This window comes from Cynocephalus volans, chromosome 14 (assembly GCF_027409185.1).
Source record: "Cynocephalus volans isolate mCynVol1 chromosome 14, mCynVol1.pri, whole genome shotgun sequence".
In the NCBI taxonomy this organism is placed as follows: Eukaryota; Metazoa; Chordata; class Mammalia; order Dermoptera; family Cynocephalidae; genus Cynocephalus; species Cynocephalus volans.
Genome location: NC_084473.1, coordinates 12500914 through 12518731, shown reverse-complemented (window position 1 = coordinate 12518731; position 17818 = coordinate 12500914). Strand labels below are relative to the sequence as shown.

Below are 17818 nucleotides of genomic sequence, written 5' to 3'. Positions count from 1 at the left end.
AAAGATCTAATTTCATTCTTCTATGTATGGATGCCCAGTTTTCTCAGCACCACTTGTTGAAAATGCTGTCCTTTCTCCAATGTATGTCCTTGATGCTTTTGTCAAAGATCATTTGGCTCTAAGTATGTAGACAGATTTCTGGGTTCTCTATTCTGTTCCATCAGTCTCTATGACTGTTTTTATGCCAATGCGATGCTGTTTTTTGGTTACTATAGCTTTTTAGTATAATTTGAAGTCAGGTAGTGTAATGCCTCCAGCTTTTTTTGTTGTTGTTCAGGATTTCTTTGGCCATTCAGGGTCCTTTTTTGTTCCATATGAATGTTAGTATTTTTTTTTTTTCTATTTCTGTGAAGAATGTCATTGGTATTTTGATGGGGATTGTATTGAATTTGTAGATCACTTTGGGTAGTATGGATATTTTCATATTCAAGAAAGTCAATAAATTGCAGAGGACAAATACAAAGAAAAGCATGGGTGAGTACATCATAGCCAAACTATTGAAAATCAAAGATAAAGAATATGCCTTTAAGGCAGTCAGAGAAAAACTACATTTACATACAGATGAGCAATAATTTAAATTATTAAGCATTTCTCATCAGAAACTGTGAAGGTCAGGTTGTGGAACAATATGAAAAACTACATATCAAATACAGGGGAGCAATAATTTAAAATTACCAAGTATTTTTCTTTTTCTTTCTTCTTTTTTTTTTTTTTTTGTTTCATGTATTTATTTTCAGAACATACAAACTCATCTTCTCAGAGAATAGAAAACAGAAATTTCACTCAGTGACTTAAAGATGGACACAACCAGCTCACCCTGTCCCCACATCTACTAAAAAAATTCCCAGGGGAGGGATGCCTAGAATGCACAATATCCCTGGGCAAGGGGCTGTGCACAGCTCTGAAGGCTCTCACGTTGTAATCCAAAGAAGAAAATGGCTGTCAAAATGACAGTAAGAGTCCAAGGTCCATAATCCTCAAGGTGCAGGTCATCTAGAGCAATAATTTTCTGCAGTTTGGAGTTACAAAGTCAAAGGAGATTCCATGCAAACAGCCAGCTTTTTGTTCAGCCTGGGGGGTAATGCAAATTGGTTGCTTCATAACCCGGCAAGAGCTGATGGGTCAGTACAATCCCAAAGCCCCCTCCCCATCCCGAGGGGCAGAGCTGGGCCCAAATCTGTAGTAATTTGCTCCCTGCCTCCTACAGTATCTTCCTCTCCTTTTGCAGCACCACACTCAGGCCTCCAGACCTGAGGTCTAGGTCAGGGAGTTTGATGTCCGGGGCCAAAGAGCCCAGATCATAGCCTGCCCAGGGTCATGAAGCCCTGCCAATAGCCCTCTGGCACTAAAGATATAAATGCTGTGACCTTTCTGCCCTTTTCTCCTTCTTACTGCTTGCACAGCCCTAGGCGTAGATAACGCTGCTACATTGCTTTAGATAGCTGAGAAATGTTCCGTTTCCCAGAACAACTTGCCCTGTGGTTTTTCCCGGAAAACATCTGCATACTTCCTTATCTGCTGATTCCCTCCTGATGGCTATATAAGCTGTGACCTTCTGGCTATAAACGAGACCTGATCAGAATACTGTCTTGTCTCCATTTCTCTCATCTCTTGTTCCCACCAATTCCCACTCCCCTCTCCAGGGTCCCGGTTGAATATCTCGCGGGTCGGGACATTTCGATTGCTTCCAATGCCCCCATAATCCAAAAGCAAGGATCTGGAAGGAGGGATGTGACGGTCCTGCAGAAGAGGCATCAGGCAGCTTCAGAGCATGCCCTAAAACCCGTGGGAATAGTGCTGTGTCAGGCAAAGATGATGGTCTCTTCCCAGCACTTCTTGGTGAGGATGTGCCTAACTTGTGCTGGGCATCTGGGTGGTTGGCTAGCTCTGGGGGGCAGGAAGACATGGGGCTTTCCAGAATGATTAACATCTGCTCATAGAACACAACAGAGTCCTCTTTGGTGAGAAAGGTGACAGCCACACCACTCTTGCCTGCTTGTCCCCTGTGGCCAATGCAATGGATGCAATCACCGATATTTTCGGCTACATCATAGTTGCCAATCATAGATACATCTTCAATGTCAGTACCATGACCAGTCACATCCATTTTAGCCACAAAAATATGCTTGACCCCAGCGTTGAGGTTGGACAGTATAAACTCTCGCTGCTCTTGGCCTTCTCCACCATGTGGTATTCAAACATTGTACCCCACCTTCTCCAGGGATTTGGCCAAACCCTCCTACCCCTTCTTCTGGTTGACAAAAATGATGACAGGTGGATCAAAGCCTTGCTCCAAGATTGCCAACAGCTTTTTTCTCTTTACTGATATGAGGAAGATCTTCTGTTCCATGTGTTCATGGGATTTGCATGCAGAGCCAATGTATATCACAGCAGGTAGCCTAAGAAAGTTCATGGTCAGATGCCTCACTGCTGGAGGGATGGTGGCTGTGAACATGACTGTGTGGTGGTACTTAAGTTTTTCTGACTCGAAGTTGGCCAACATCTTCTCAAGGTCCTCAGCCTCATCTGTGTCTGGTTTCTGGTTGCTGAGGAAGTCAGGACTCATTGGAACAATATCTATAAATATATATAAAGTGCCAGCAGAAAACAAACAAACAAAAACCTCTCAACCAATAATTCTATATTAGGCAGGTGAATAAAGAGAAATAATGATACTTTTCAATTAAAAAATACAACAGAATTTGCTGCCAGCAGAACTGCACTACAAGAAATGCTAAAGGAAGTTCTTCAAGAGGAAGGAAAAATATCAGAAGGAAACTCATATATTCATGAAAGAGAAAAGGGCAACACATATATACTAAATATCGGAATAAATACAAAAAAAACTTTTTAATAAATCTATTTTAAAAATTAGTATTTAAAGCAAAATCACAGCATTACCTTGTAGGTTTTGCAATGAAAGTAGATATAATTCATATAAAAATGTAAGTATATGGATGGTAAAGTAAGAGTATTTGGAACTTCTTGGTTGCAGACATGTTAAATTTTATGTAAATCAGTACAATATGTAACCGAAACAGATTGTGAAGAATAAGGATGTACATTTCAATCCATACATTACTACTAAAAATGATACAATGAGGTACAGCTAAAAAGCCAATAGATAAAGTGAAATGGAATTCCTCAATAAGGAAAAGAAAGCAGGGAGACAGAAACATAGTAATAAAAAGCAGTGGAGACAAATAATAGAATGGCAAATAAAATGGTAGACCTAAATCTAATCACATAAATAATTACATGGACTATGCATTCCAATTAAAAGCAGAGATTATTAGAATGGATAAAAAAGCAAGACCCAAATATATGCTGTCAATAAGAGGAACACTTTAAATATAAATACACATATGGATGGAAAAAGTAAATGAAATGGACAGAAAAGGCAAATAGTAGGCATGAGAAGACTAGAGTGGCTGTATTAATATTAGATAAAGTAGATGTTAAGAAAAAGTGTATTATAAAGGTGGACATGTGCTATGAACTGAATGTTTTTGACTCCCCCAACATTTCTGTTGAAATCCCAGCATCCAATCTGATGGTCTGAGAAGGTGTGGCCTTCAGGAGGCAATTAAGTCATAAGGACAGAGCCCTTGTAAAGGGAATTAGTGCTTTTATAAGAAACATGAGACCTTGATCTCCCTGTCTCCTCTCTGCTATGTAAGGAGACCAGGAGAAGAAGCCCTGCAGACCAGGAAGCAGGCCCTCCCAGACACAGGATCTGATGGCCCCTTGATCTTGGATTTCCCAGTCTCCAGAACTGTGAGAAATAAACTTGTGTTGTTTAAGCCACCAAGTCTCTGGTATTCTGATAAAGCAGCCTGAACTAAGACAACATTTCATAATGATTCATTCAAATGAAAATTTGTTACAAACACATAACAATCATAAACAGGGCCTCATTACACATGAAGCAAAAAACAGTTAAAAGGAGTAGTAGATGATTGCACATAGTAGGGGATTTTAACAGCTCTCCCTCTCGGCAATTGAAAAAGCAAGTCGAAAGAAATTCAGTAAAGACATAGATGATTTGAATACTATTAACTAACTTGACCTGATTGATATTTATGAAATACTATCAACAATCACAGGATATACCTTCTTTTCAAGAGCATATGGTGCATTTGCCAAGACAGACCATATGCCAGGCAAGGAAACAAATCTTGTTAAATCAAAAGATTGATATCATACAGAATATGTTCTCTGACAACAATGGAATTAAATACCAAACCAATAAAATAGGACATCTGGATTGTAGTCCTAAAAAGTGAGAAGTTAAAACCAAAATGCCAAGATTATTGCTCCTTAATATGCAATGGCCTATCAATTGCTGAAAAGTTTAAATCATAGCATGAATTATGAAAAACAGTGTACCATCGTGTTCAGTAATCTGAATCTTTTCCAATGGCTGCAAGGGATTTAAGTGAATCTTTACCTTCTCATTGTAAACAGGTTTAAATCAAACTTAACTATAAAAGTAAAATAAATTGGTTTCTAATTGGACAGCTGTCCAATTATAAATACATGGTCATGTCAGTTATTAAAATTGACTTTATGTTTCTTTTTTATCCTTAAAAATATGTTTTTAAATGTATGATATATAATTGGTGGCATCTTAAAATCAAGAAATTATGGCACGTGAAATGTGCTCTATCAAATACCTGGCATATAACAGGTATTTGTTTATAGTTTTAAAAGTAAATTTTTAATGTTTGGAAAAGGAGAAATAAAACCTTTTTTTTTAATTCAGTAGTCCACCAAAAATAAAATAATTCACTAGAAGAGGCTCTTTCCTAAATAATCTGCCAAATTAGTTTTACTGAAATGTATTCTATGCCAATAGATGGTCCCTTTACCAAGCAAAAACTAAATAGCCACAGAATTTAGAATAACCAATGTCCCTCCAAGAAATACAGCACTGGCAACATTGGTTACAACCTGATATTATGGGCCTTTTGATATAATACCTAAGGAAATATAACATTGCCTGTGTACTATTCTATTCACACTAAAAAAAAAGCTTAGCCTGAATTTAATCAAGCTTTAGAGCTAAATTCCAGTTCTAGGACACCAGGAAGAAGCAATCAGACCAATCCACTATGGGAATTCTGTAAGGTAACTCTTAGACTCTTCCAAAAGCCAATATCATGACAAGAAAATATCTAGGAATTGTTCTAACTCAGACCTGTCCATTAGAACTTCAAGCAATAATGAAAATATTCTCAATCTTTGAAATCTAATATAGTAACCATTAACTATGTATGGTTACTGGATACTTGAATGTGGCTAGTGATACTGAGGAACTATATTCAACAGGGTAGTTCTAGCCTGAAAGGGATTGAAATACATGAGAACTAAATGTGATACAATATCTTGATGAGATTCTGATTCAAAAAAATAAAATAAAGATAAAAGTAATAAAACACATTTTGGGGGCAATTTGGTAAAATTTTAATAAGGAGGTGATATGCCACTAGGTGATATACCACTAGGTGATATTGTGAATTTATTGCTAATTTTTCTAGGGCTGCTGATAGTAGTATGTTTATAAAGAAGATGGTTCTCGAGAGATAGGAAACTGATGCTTAAAATGGTTTAAGTGAATGATGCCTAAAATTTACTTTGAATGGTTTAACAAAAATGTGCATGTGTGTGTAAGGAGAGACACAGAGAGAGAGAAACAGAAAGCAAATATGGCAAAACATTGACAAACATAGGTGGAGGGTATATAGGCGTTCATCATAATATTCTTTAATATGTTTTGTATTTTGAAATTTTTAACAATAGCTGGGGAAAAAACAGTTCACAAAATGCTCATTTCCAGCTTCTCTGATTCTAAGTGTCTAAGAGCTTAAAGTTGCATATTACTGATGAGCATTGAATCTGCTTACCCAGAGACAGATGGCAAAGAATCAGAGGCCAGAAAGCATGAGGAACTTAGGGAATGCCTGTCATTCACAGGCTAAAAGGAGCCCATCAACTTAAACCCCGACCTCCAGTGTGGTGGTCTACTTTGCTGCACAGCCTCATGCACATTCCCAACTCCAAGAACCAGTGAGAAGTAGTGGCTCAGAGTGTAAGTCAGGTGACCTCATCAGTTTTCCTGCGTGTAAAATGGTTAGAACTATAGCGCCAGCTTAAAAGGACTTTTTTAAGGAATATTAAAACATACTGTGGTAATTGGCCCAGTGATTGGGACATATTTTCATCACTATGTATGTTATCATTAAGTAAAATGCTTGGCGCAGTGCCTGGCTTCTATACATTTACTAAATGTTAACTGATGATAATAATAATAACACATTATGTATGTATATAATCTTGATGGGAAAAACTTTGTTAGCTTTGGAGACAAATAACTGCCAAGTTCAACTTGGATTATAAATTAGGTAAGATAGCCTCAGGTATGTGTGGAGAATAATTCACCTTACAATTTCGGCATCTTATTACAATAAAAATTTATTTCTTGGGAGTGTTAGCTGTATTCTCTGTTTTAATCTGTATGCTGATTATATGTATGTATTTAGTTCATAAAAATTAACTAAGCTAAAAACATATTTTATGCCATTTTAAAAGAAAAGTCAATAAAAAGTTTTTGTAAAAAGTTAAACAGAAAATAAAAATACTTTGGCCTTGAATCGTTTTATTTGTAAATTTACTTCTGTTTTACACAAAACCCAATACAACTCATACATTTTTTGGAGCATAATGACTCAGACATTGTGGTGTTCATGAGAGCTGATCATAGGTTCTCTAGTTCCAGGCCTAGTAGATGTACCCTCTTAAAGTTAGGTGTGGCTTTGTCAGTCAGGGTTGTCCAGAGAAATAGAACCAGTAGAATGAATTTATTTATTTATTTATTTATTTATTTATTTATCTATTTATTTCAAGGAATTGGCATACATTATTGTGGGGGCTGGTAAATCCAAACTTTGTAGGACAGATCAGCAGGCTGGAAATTCTCAGGCAAGAGCTAGCTGGTGCTGTGGTCTCGGGCACAATTTCTTCTTTCTCAAGGAAACCCGAGTTTTGCTCTTGAGGCTTTTTACTGATTAGATGAGGCCTGCCCAGATTATCAACAATAATCTCCTTTAACTAAAGTCAACTGACTGTCAGTCTTAACCACATCTACAAAACACCTTCCCAGCAGCACTTAGATTAGGGTTTACATGAATAACTGGGTACTATAGTGAATTTCTTTGCTAATGAAATGAGAGAGGAAATCATGTTTGTTGCTTCTGAAAGGCAGACCTAAAACAAGCGTGCAGTCCAGCATTTTATTCCCTGTTTCAGCAGTCGTGGGCGCCTGTGTAGGACGGACAGCCCATGAGCCTGGGTACCTGGATAACTACAGTGACCACAGCTCCCACTGACCCTTTTGTGCAGGTAGGGTGAGCAAGAGAAAAACAGCAGTGGTTTTACGTCACTGACAATTAGGGTTCATATTTTATAGCAGCACAACCTGCCCAATATCTCAACATGTGGCATCTATGGTTGGTGGGTAGGGAAAGAAAAGCTAGAGGTTCATCCACTGACTCTATTTAACTTTGATCCAGCAATGGCAAACATCACTCTTGCTCTCAATCCATTGGCCACAACTAGTCTCCTGGTCCTCCCTAAGTACAATGAAGTTAGGAAAGGTAGGGGGTGGGTGCACGGATACTCCGCAAAGTCTTGTCTCACAATATTTAACAGTCACATTGACTTTATAAATTACTCAAATTCTTTGAACTTCGTTCCTTCCTCTACATAAATGGAGATAGAGATATCCACTTTGTGTCATTATGGTAGGATTTGATTAGATGATATATGTAAAAGAGAATCACAAGGTCACTCCCCAGAATGGAGTTAGCTGCTTTTATCTGTCCTATAAAGCAAAGGTTCTTAAGCAGTATGGAAGATAGCTTTTCAATTATGAAAACCAAAAATTAGAAGTAAAATGTATGTGCGTTTTTCATGGAGTGATCATTACTTTTCATCAGATATTCAGGGTGACTTTGGGCCCCAGATAAGAAGCAAATTATTTTCTTAACAAAAACAAAAAGCAAGTATGAACTCTAGACAGTATTTGTCTGGTAGTCTATTTCCCAAAAGGGGTTAGGGCTCAAGATGTGGGTCTCCATCCCACTCACTGTAAGGGCCAAATCCTCCCTGCGTTTGCTCCTGAGTCCGTCTTGACTTCATGTCCACCTTTAAACACGTTGCTGTGACAGTGTGTCAGCCTCATTTCTCACTGTCAGGCTTTGTGTTCTGAGCTCCACCATGTTTCTCTTCCTCTTTCTCATGGCCCTCTGCCTGCAGAGGCATTCACCTCACTCTCAAGTTGTAGTTCCACTAACAGGAAAAACCATTGCAATCAACGAATTTGCTAATTCCCACCCATTATTTTCTTCAATTTGATTTGACATTTTTAAGGACCTGCAGTGCACACGGTAAAATTGCTAAGCGCTGTCAGGAGATCATAGAGCTGGCTGGATTTAAAACTCCCATTTTTTGGTTCAGTTGAGTCTCCTGCATCAATTCTAGCTACAATTTGTCAGTCTCTGAGGCCTTGAATACCTTTCTTCAAGGAAATTGCAATTAAGAGAAATCACTTCTTATTAAACCTAGAAGGGTCTGTTCTTAGTTAAAGGCCATTATTCCTCATTCAAATGCCTTCTGGGAGTTTTAAGCAGTTATGTGGAGTAGTTTTTTTGTCATTAACCTTGAAATCATGTGGATTATTTAATTCTTAATGAAATCATATCGTATGCACACCCTTTGATCTTTAAATGAATTAATTTGATCTGTTTTCAGCTTTCCCTGATCATTCTGAAAAACCTGGCAGAGAACCAGTGTACATGGCTGGTTCAGGCCCAGAAGAAATGGGAATTGTTATTATTCAGTTTTCCAAGTGTGAAGGCTTATTCTTTGGCCATTTCTGTTTAGGCAAGATTTATGAGTTTGCAATGATTGTACCTCTCTTATTTGCTAAGGCACAAATGCCCTCCACAGGAAAGAGAATCTTATTGTGTCTTGGTAAACCAAAAAGCATTGCACATGACCACACGTGCTCTTTTAGCTATAGAAGCAATGTTCGACTAAAAAAACCTCAGGCTCTGTTACCAGGCAAACGTGTGCAGGCTCTCATCTTTAAATTTAGTGGTTGTTGGACCATGAGTTAATAAAAGTTATTTTAAAACAATTTTGATGATGATTACATCAGATAACTATATGAAAGTACCTAGTACATAATAGTCATTTATTAAATGTTCCAAGTGAACATTATGTGCCAGGCATGTACTGTGTCTCCTCAGCAGTCTAAGGCAACCACCTTAATTCAGATCCTCTGCTGCTGTTGATCCAAACCAGACTGACACTGACATTTGCCTTTATCTTTGTTTTTTTCTGTTTCTATGATTTTAATAAGAAGTGCAGTCTTTGAGAAGTTATAGTATACCTATTAAGAGCATAGTTTAAGATGAGTTTTATGTTAAATGGCTCAAGATTTGCCATTTTTTTCAGCTGTATGTCCTCTGCAAGTTACTTACTTAATATAAGCCTTTGGTTTTCTCATATGCAAAATGGAAAGAATAAGAATTTTCTTTCTTTTGTCAGGATTAAGTGAGTGTGTATATACATATATACATACATACGTATACAAGGAGTCTTCAAAAAGATTATGGAACATGTTTATTATGAAAAAGCTATGCATGGATTTCAAAATTATTTTGCACTAAAATAAACTCGCATTATCTTGTTATAACAGGTCTGAACAAGATCTGTTTTGAGGCGCTAAGAAGGATAAAACAACAGTTTGAAAAAATCTCTAATCAGAGCAACATAAATTTGGCTAAAATTGAAGAACGGACACCAAATTTATGGTGAAGCTTGGGTAGAAGAATGGTGAAATCATTGATGCTGTACAAAAAGTTTATGGGACAATGCCTGAAAGAAACCAGCAGTTTACAAACGAATAACTCATTTTAAGAAGGAATGAGACAATGTTGAAGATGAAGCCCACAGCGGCAGACCATCTACATCGATTTGCAAGGAAAAATTAATCTCATTCATACCCTAATTGAGGAGGATCGATGATTAACAGCAGAAACAATAGCCAACACCATAGGCATCTCAACTGGCTCAGCTTACACAATTCTGACTGAAAAATTATAGGTAAGCAAACTTTCTGCTGGATGGGTGCCAAAACTATTTGTGCCCAGATCAGCTGCAGACAAGAGTAGAGCACTCATTGGAAATTTTAAACAAGTGGGATCAAGATCCTGAAGTATTTCTTTGAAGAATTATAACAGGACATGAAACATGACTTTACCAGACGCTTCTGAAGACAAAGCACAATCTAATTAGTGGCTACCAAGAGGTGGAAGTGGTCCAGTCAAAGCAAAAGCAGACCAGTCAAGAGCAAAGGTCATGGCAACAGTTTTGGGGGGATGTGCAAGGCATTTTGCTTGTTGACTTTCTGGAGGGCCAAAGAACAATAACATCTGCTTATTATGAGAGTGTTTGGAGAAAGTTAGCCAAAGCTTTAGCAGAAAAATGCCTTGGAAAGTCTTACAGTTTTGGAGGCTGGGAAGTTCAAAGTCCAGGGAACATATCTGGTGAGGGCCTCCTTGATGGTGACTCTGTATAGCAACACACAACACAAGGTATCACATGAGGAGAATAGGTTGAGCAAAAGTGCTAACCTGATCACTTGCTTTCCTCATAAAGCCATCAGAAGCACACCCAAGACCAACCATTAAACTATCAACCCATTACTCCATGAATAGATCAATCCATTCACTAGGGCACAGCCCTCACAATCTAATTGTCCCTTAAAGACTCTACCTTTAAATGCCATCATTGGATTTCCCAGCCTCTTCACATTGATACAATAGAAATTAAGTTTCTAACACATGAACTTTTGGGGGATACATTTGACCCATAGCATTCTGCCCCAGCCCCAAAGTTCATGTCCTTCTCACAGGTAAATATATACATTCCATCCCCAGAGTCTTAATTTGTTTCAGCTCAAAAGTCCAAAGTTTCATCTGTGAAATCAGACAAGTTATCTTGTTCTAGGCTACAATGGTAAAACTAGCACTGAGTACATATTCCCATTCAAAAAAGGAAAAACAAGCCACAAGAAAGCGGTAACAGGTCCTGTGCATGCCCAAAACCCAGCAGGGCAGGCATGAAATCTCAAAGCTTGTGACTTAATGCTTGGCATCCTCTGCACACGTTGCAGTGGTTGGGCCTCTAAAACCTTGGGCAGCCCTGCTCCTGTGGCTTTCCTGGTCTCAGGCCATGCGTTAGCTCTCACAGGCTGGTGCTGCATGCTAGGAGCTCTATAGTTCTGAGGTAGTTCAATGATAGTCCTGCTCCAACCGTTCCACTAGGCATGGCCCTGATGGGGGTTCTCTGCTACAACCCCAACCCACGTTTGTGCTCTAGGAAAGCTCTCTGTGGTGACTCTGCCTCTGAGACAGATCTCTTCCTGGGTCCCCAGGCTTTACCACACATTCTTTGAAATTGGAGTGGAGGCTTGCATGGCTCCATAGCTCTGGCATTCTGCAAACCTGGAGGCTTAACACTGTCGGGTCCGCCGCCGGCCGACCCGAACAGCCCTAGCCTTGTTCCTTTCGGTGGGCGAGCGAATGGCCCGGATTACTCTTTCCCTCCTGTCCCCTTTAGAAGGAGACGGGGGAAGAGAGCCGTGAAGAGAGGTGAGCACAGCCACTGGCCCCAACCAGCCCAGTTTAAAGGACACTCAGACACGGCCGGGGTTCTGTCCAGCAGTTCCGTTTATTACCACACAAGCACTTGCTTTTATAGGCAGATGGGGAAGGGAGGTTCTTTACATAATCTTATCAGCTTAAAGGTCAAGGGCATGCATCCTGTCTCAATGCCTAGCTATTGCAACCACGCAGTGTTCACAAGCGCGGAAACATGTATTTGGCCAATAAGGGCTAAGGCAAGGTTCCCGCAGACACCCCCACCCTACTTCCTCCCGGCGCTGTCTTAGGCTGCCACATTAATACGCCCTTGTGGGCCCATAATGGCGCCACTTGTAATGTCACTTAAGGTAGCGTTAGTTTTTAAGGTCCAATAACTCCCCCTTTTTGTTTTAATAAGGCAGCTGGAGGCGGCTAACCTTCCCAGCCTCGCCTCCATTCCCTCTGGTGGCTGTGCCTGTCTTAGGTTGTTTCCCTCTGGAAATCTTACCGGTCATTGACTATCCAGCCAAGCGGGGGCAGGGCGGAGACTTAGAGATTGGTGTTGATTTCTTGAAGGGCCATATTGACCCAAGGGCTGTCAGGGCCACCTCCTCTACCACCTGGGTGAGCATTACGAGTGAAGTGGTGTTGTGCCTTGTAAGGGACACAACCTGGCGAATGGCGTAAGGCCCCAAGATGCTAGGGGGCCTGCCAGGGAGGACAGCAGGGTGGTGAGCCATGGGGAACTTGAAAGCCAGCTTTGGAACCAATTACTATTGGCTTCTCGCTCTTTTTTGCACTTTTCTAGCCCTTCTCTAAGCTTAGCTAGGGAATCTTTGACCACTCCAGAGTGGTTGGCATAGAAGCAGCACTCTTCTTTGAGGGCGGCACATAATTCTCCTTGCTGTAAGAACAACAGGTCTAGTACACGTCGATTCTGTAAAACAGCTTCAAAAAGTGATGTTAGTGATTTTTTTTTTTTTAATGTGGTACAGACACCTCCAAGTGGCTTGTATGACCTCCCAGGTTTGGTTGGCTGGCTCCTGGGGACCTTCCCCAGTGGCAGAGGCCCTTGTCCTTGTTGACCCAAGGAGGGCGGCCACTTGGAGCATCCACAAAGGGTTCATAATGCAGTCTGAAACATACAAACAATAAACTCCTCAGGGTCCTCAGTACCCTGGGTGTCTGGCAAGAACTTAAAATTTTTGGCTGGGACCCATATAGGGGTTGACTCACTGAGGGGGAAGACACAACCAAACCCTTGACCCATAGTTAGCAACGGGTCAGGGCCCCTCTACTGGCCTGTTAAGGGGTCTTTCCACTGCACTTGGACTTCCAGGCATGGTGGTTGAGCTGACCAGTGTTTCTGGAAGGCAGACAGGGGTTCATTTTTGGAAAAATTTAGGATGTTTAAAGTTAGGAGTGCCTGTCCCAACTGCTGGTGAGGGCTGGTGACTCCCCCTTTTTGTTTTAATAATTGATTTTTTAGGCATTGGTGATGCCGTTCAACAATGGCTTGTCCTTGGGGGTTATAGGGAATTCCTGTAGTATGTTTACGGAGGGGATAGAAAAGGCAAACTTTTCACAATCATTCGGGTGCAGTGGAATGGAGAAAAAGCAGTCCTTGATATTTACTAGGTATAAGTTGCTTGGTATAGCAGGGGTCCATGGCAGTCCTCTCTGTGGCGTGCCCTGAAGGATCATTCCTTTATTGACCTCTCTAAGGTCTTGTAGCATTCTCCACTTTCCAGAGGCCTTTTTAATTACAAATACTGGAGTATTCCAGGGGCTAGTGGATGGGCAAATATGCCCTGCTTGGAGCTGCTCATCGACAATTTGTTGTAGGGCCTGCAATTTATTATCAGGAAGTGGCTACTGCTGTACCCAAACTGGGGGCCCATTTACCCAACGGATGGGGGGGCACCAGGGGAGCAGTGGCCTCTAGGATTGGGAGTGACCGGCCATCTGTTTATGAGGGGTTTCCGGGAACTTGACCCTGGGGAGAGGCAGATGGTTTCTTAAAGGGCCTTATGATCAGTGGTAAATGAAAGCGTCTGCTTGGCCTAGAACATCTTGGCCTAGCAGGTTGGCCACCAATCCGGCAGCAATGAGAGGTTTTACTTCCCCTTTTGTGCCATCAGCATCTTCCCAGTGAAGGACTTCATGGGTTTCCCACGTTGGGGTTTTTCCCCCTACCCCCAAAATTTGGGGGCCTGGAACTAACTTCCAGCTTGAAGGGACTTCTTCCCATCTAAGGACTGTTCGATCCGCCCCCATGTCAACAAGGCATCGAAACTCTTTTCCTTGAATTTTAAGATTCATTTTTGGTCTTAAACAAGGGACTATAGGTATAGTCCAATGATCCTGGGGTACTGGCCGCGTGGTAGGGCATGGAGGTGCTGGCTTTGTATCCCCTTGGGGTGACAGGGTTGGGGATTGCCCCTCCTCTAGTTTAAAGGCTTTCCATCCTTGTCAAACTTAGACCGGCACTCACGCTTCCAAATGAAGCCCCTTACCGCACCTAGGGCAAGGCGTAGAGGGAAGGTTTTTATTTTTCCAGTTGGGACAGTCCCTTTTGAAATGACCTTGTTCCCCACAGCCATAACATTGACCCCTATGGGAGGGTTGGCTGGGGCTCTCCTTAGGGATCCTGACACTAAGAGCCTGGTTCATAGCACCTGCAAGGGTTTCCGCTTGAGCTTGTAGAGCAGAAATTAAGGCCCTGGTTACACTACATGGACATTGCCCAGGTTTCTGGCTTGTGTCCTCCAAAGCAGCAGGTCCAGAAGCACCTGGGGCAATTTAGCCATAGCAGAGCAACTAGAGCAGCTAGGGTTCATGGAGTAGCATCCCAGTATTGATTGCCCTGAGCAGCAAGTCTGCTGAGAGCGTCCTGAGTCTATTCCCCAATACCATGCTGCCTCTTTAAGCCTCTGGACCTGTGATGGGAGGGGCCTTCTGGGTCTTCTTTCTATTCTCTTGATAATCCCCCCTTCTGTCCTGGTCTTCTTAGCAGATGGTTGCTGGGCTACACCATTGGTTTCCTCTCCCAAAGACACCTTTTCACTCTTTACATGGCCAGGCTGAGAGTTTTCCAATTTTTTACCCTCTGCTTCCTTTTTTAATCAAAAATTTTTGCTTACCTCATACCTTTTCTGCCATTAACTCAGCATTAGCTGTTACAAGTACCTGTGCAGTTTCCTGAATGTTGTGCTGTTTAGAAATTTCTTCCACATAATACCCTGGTCCATAACGTTTAAGTTCCATATTCCATAAAGTTTTTGGAAATGAAAAAGATGCAGCCAAGTTCATTGCAACTCTGTAACAAGGGTGACCCTTGCTCCAGTTTCTTCCTCATTTCATATCTGAGATCTCCTCAGAATGGCCTTTATTGTCCATGTTTCTATCAGCATTCTGGTTACCATCACTTAACCAGAGGTTCCAAACTTTCCTTTGTCTTCTTGTCTTCTAAGCCCTCACCAGGATATCGGGTTTCTCTAACCTGCTCCTCCAAATTCTTCCAGCCTCTGCCAATCACCAGTTCCAAAACTGCTTCCATGTTTTCAGGTACTCAATATAAGCAACAGCCCACTTCTAGGTACCTATGTTCTGTATTAGTCCATTTCTGTTGCTTATAACAGAATACCTGAAACTGGGTAATTTCTAATAAAATAAATTTCTTACAGTTTTGGAGGTTGCAAAGCCCAAGGTCCAAGGAACACATCTGGTGAGGGCCTTGGTCGGCAACCAGGTGTCACCAAGGTGGCAACCAAGGTGTCACATGGAAAGAATGGGTTGAGCAAGAGTGCTAACCTGCTAACTCTCTCTCCTTATAAAGCCATCAGAACCACAACCCTGACCACCCATTAAAGCATCAACCCATTAATTCATGAATGAATCAATCTATTCACTAGGGCACTGTCCTCACATCTAATCACCTCTTAAAGACCTCACCTTTCAAATACCACAATTGGACTTTCCACCCTCTTAACACTATTACAATGGAGATTAAGTTTCCAGTACGTGAATTTTGGTGGAGCACATTTGACCCATAGCATAAAGCTTCACCAGAGACAGCAGAGACCTTCCTCACCATGACAAAGCTTCTGCTCATTCCTCTCATCAAATAAGGGCAATTTTATGAGTTTCAATCAGAAATCATTAGCCATCTACATTACAGTCCCAATTTGACCACTTCTGACTTCTTATTGTTTCCTTATCTTAACAAATCTTTAAAGGCACTTATTTTTCTTCAGTTAACAATGTAAAAAAGACTTCATTGGCAATGGTAATTTCCCAGGACCCTCATTTCTTTAGGAAAAGACTAAATGGCTGGTATCATTCCTTAAAAAAAGTGTCTTGGACTTGGTAAAGCTTCTTTTGAGGGATAAAGTTTATATTTTTTATTTTTCCAAGAACTTTTTTGACATCATATATCACTTGTATATCACTTAGAATCATGTCAGTCATGTGATAATTACTCTTTACATGTAAGTTATTACCAGTATTAAATTAAAAATGCATGAGTTATGGTATGTGCTCAGTACATGTTATTACTGTTACTACTTTTCTACCTGGAAAGAAGAGATGAAAGAAGTGTGAAAGAACTAAGACTAAGATATAGAAAATGGTCAAGAGCAACAAACCTCTCTCTGCCTTTAAGGAAGTAAAGTCTCTAGACTCAAAAAAGTTACAGAATTTTGAAAAATTCAGTAAAAAATAAATTAACAAAATAGTCATGGCATTATGGAAAATTCAGTGAAAATAGAAATAAAAGCAGTTAAAATCTAATTCTATTTCAATATTTAACACAATTAGTCAGAAAAACTAATTCAATTCAATTTTGAACTCAGTACGCTGTACATTTTTAGTGTGATATTCCTTAAGGACAAAAAACAGCAAAAACCTACCTAGAAACTTTCATCTTTATTATGCTTATTGTTAGTATTAATATTGACATTCAAATCTGAAAGTATTTGTTTCTATTATAGATAAGCAATAAGTAAGAATGTAGATATAATTAGAACTCAAGGTTTTCACTGTGAGAGAAATAAAGGTATAAAGTAAAATAAGAAATATCCTATGATGTCAACTTTGAATTGGAAATATTAGTATGAACTTATGGTTTAAATATATAAATATTTCCTAGCTTTTCTACCCAAAATATCAAGAATCAATAACACTACGGAAGCAGCAAACACATGTGGCAAACATGTCTTAATTCCCAAACACCAGGGAGTTGGGCTTCCCTAAGAAATGGCTGAGTCCAGATCCAAGACAGGGAAAGGACTCAATAAATCTGTAATACCATGTGGCAAAAATCAAGAAAGTGCTCAGAGCCTAAGGGACCATTAATAAAGAACATAGGAGTGTGCCATGTATATTTCAAATTATTGTAAAGGATGTTCCTTCCTGTCTGATTGAAATCATTGACCAAGTTACCCCAAATGAAACTCAGCTACACCAGCAAGCATTTGGCCACCTTGCCTAGGAAAGATAAAGGCATGGTCAGTGTGAGAACTTTCAAGAATAATGATGTAACTGAACAATTTAACCCAAATTGTGTAACTCAATGGTGTAACTTTGAACTAATAGAATAGGACTCTCAAGTCCCACACTAACATAAATCTTGGCACTGCTACATTTTCCCCCAGCCAGTTTCATTAAACAATGTCTGTGTTCCATTTCTTGTGAATTTCAGGGAAACATCAGAATATCAGCAGTCAGAGAACACCTCGTGGTAGGCAAAGCAGAGAGAAAAGCACTGAAAAATTAGGAAATTTGGATCATAGTTTCCTTTTCCATATTTTAATTTTGGTTAGCCACTTAGCTTTTTAAGGAAATAATGCTTGAATTTATAAATGCTTTAAAAAATGGTTTGTGTAGTTTTTTGCTTCTGCTTCTGTATTCTATTGCTGAAAACCCAGGTTTTCACTGAGATTTGAGTAAACTTGAAATGGGAACTAAAATTGGAAACTCAAGTGGAACACAGAAGCTGTCTTTAAGAGGCTCTTATTAGCTAAATGTGTGATAATTTGACATAAACAGAACAATTTTGAAAATGGATTATAACACGTTAAATTTTTAAAAATCTGTGTGTCCATAAT

At 40.0% G+C, this 17818-nt stretch overlaps 1 pseudogene; it reads right to left on the bottom strand.

The window, feature by feature from the left end:
• Positions 1-1802: 1802 nt before the first annotated feature.
• Positions 1803-2566, bottom strand: LOC134362464 (probable ATP-dependent RNA helicase DDX23; annotated as a pseudogene).
• Between the last annotated feature and the right edge of the window lie 15252 nt (positions 2567-17818).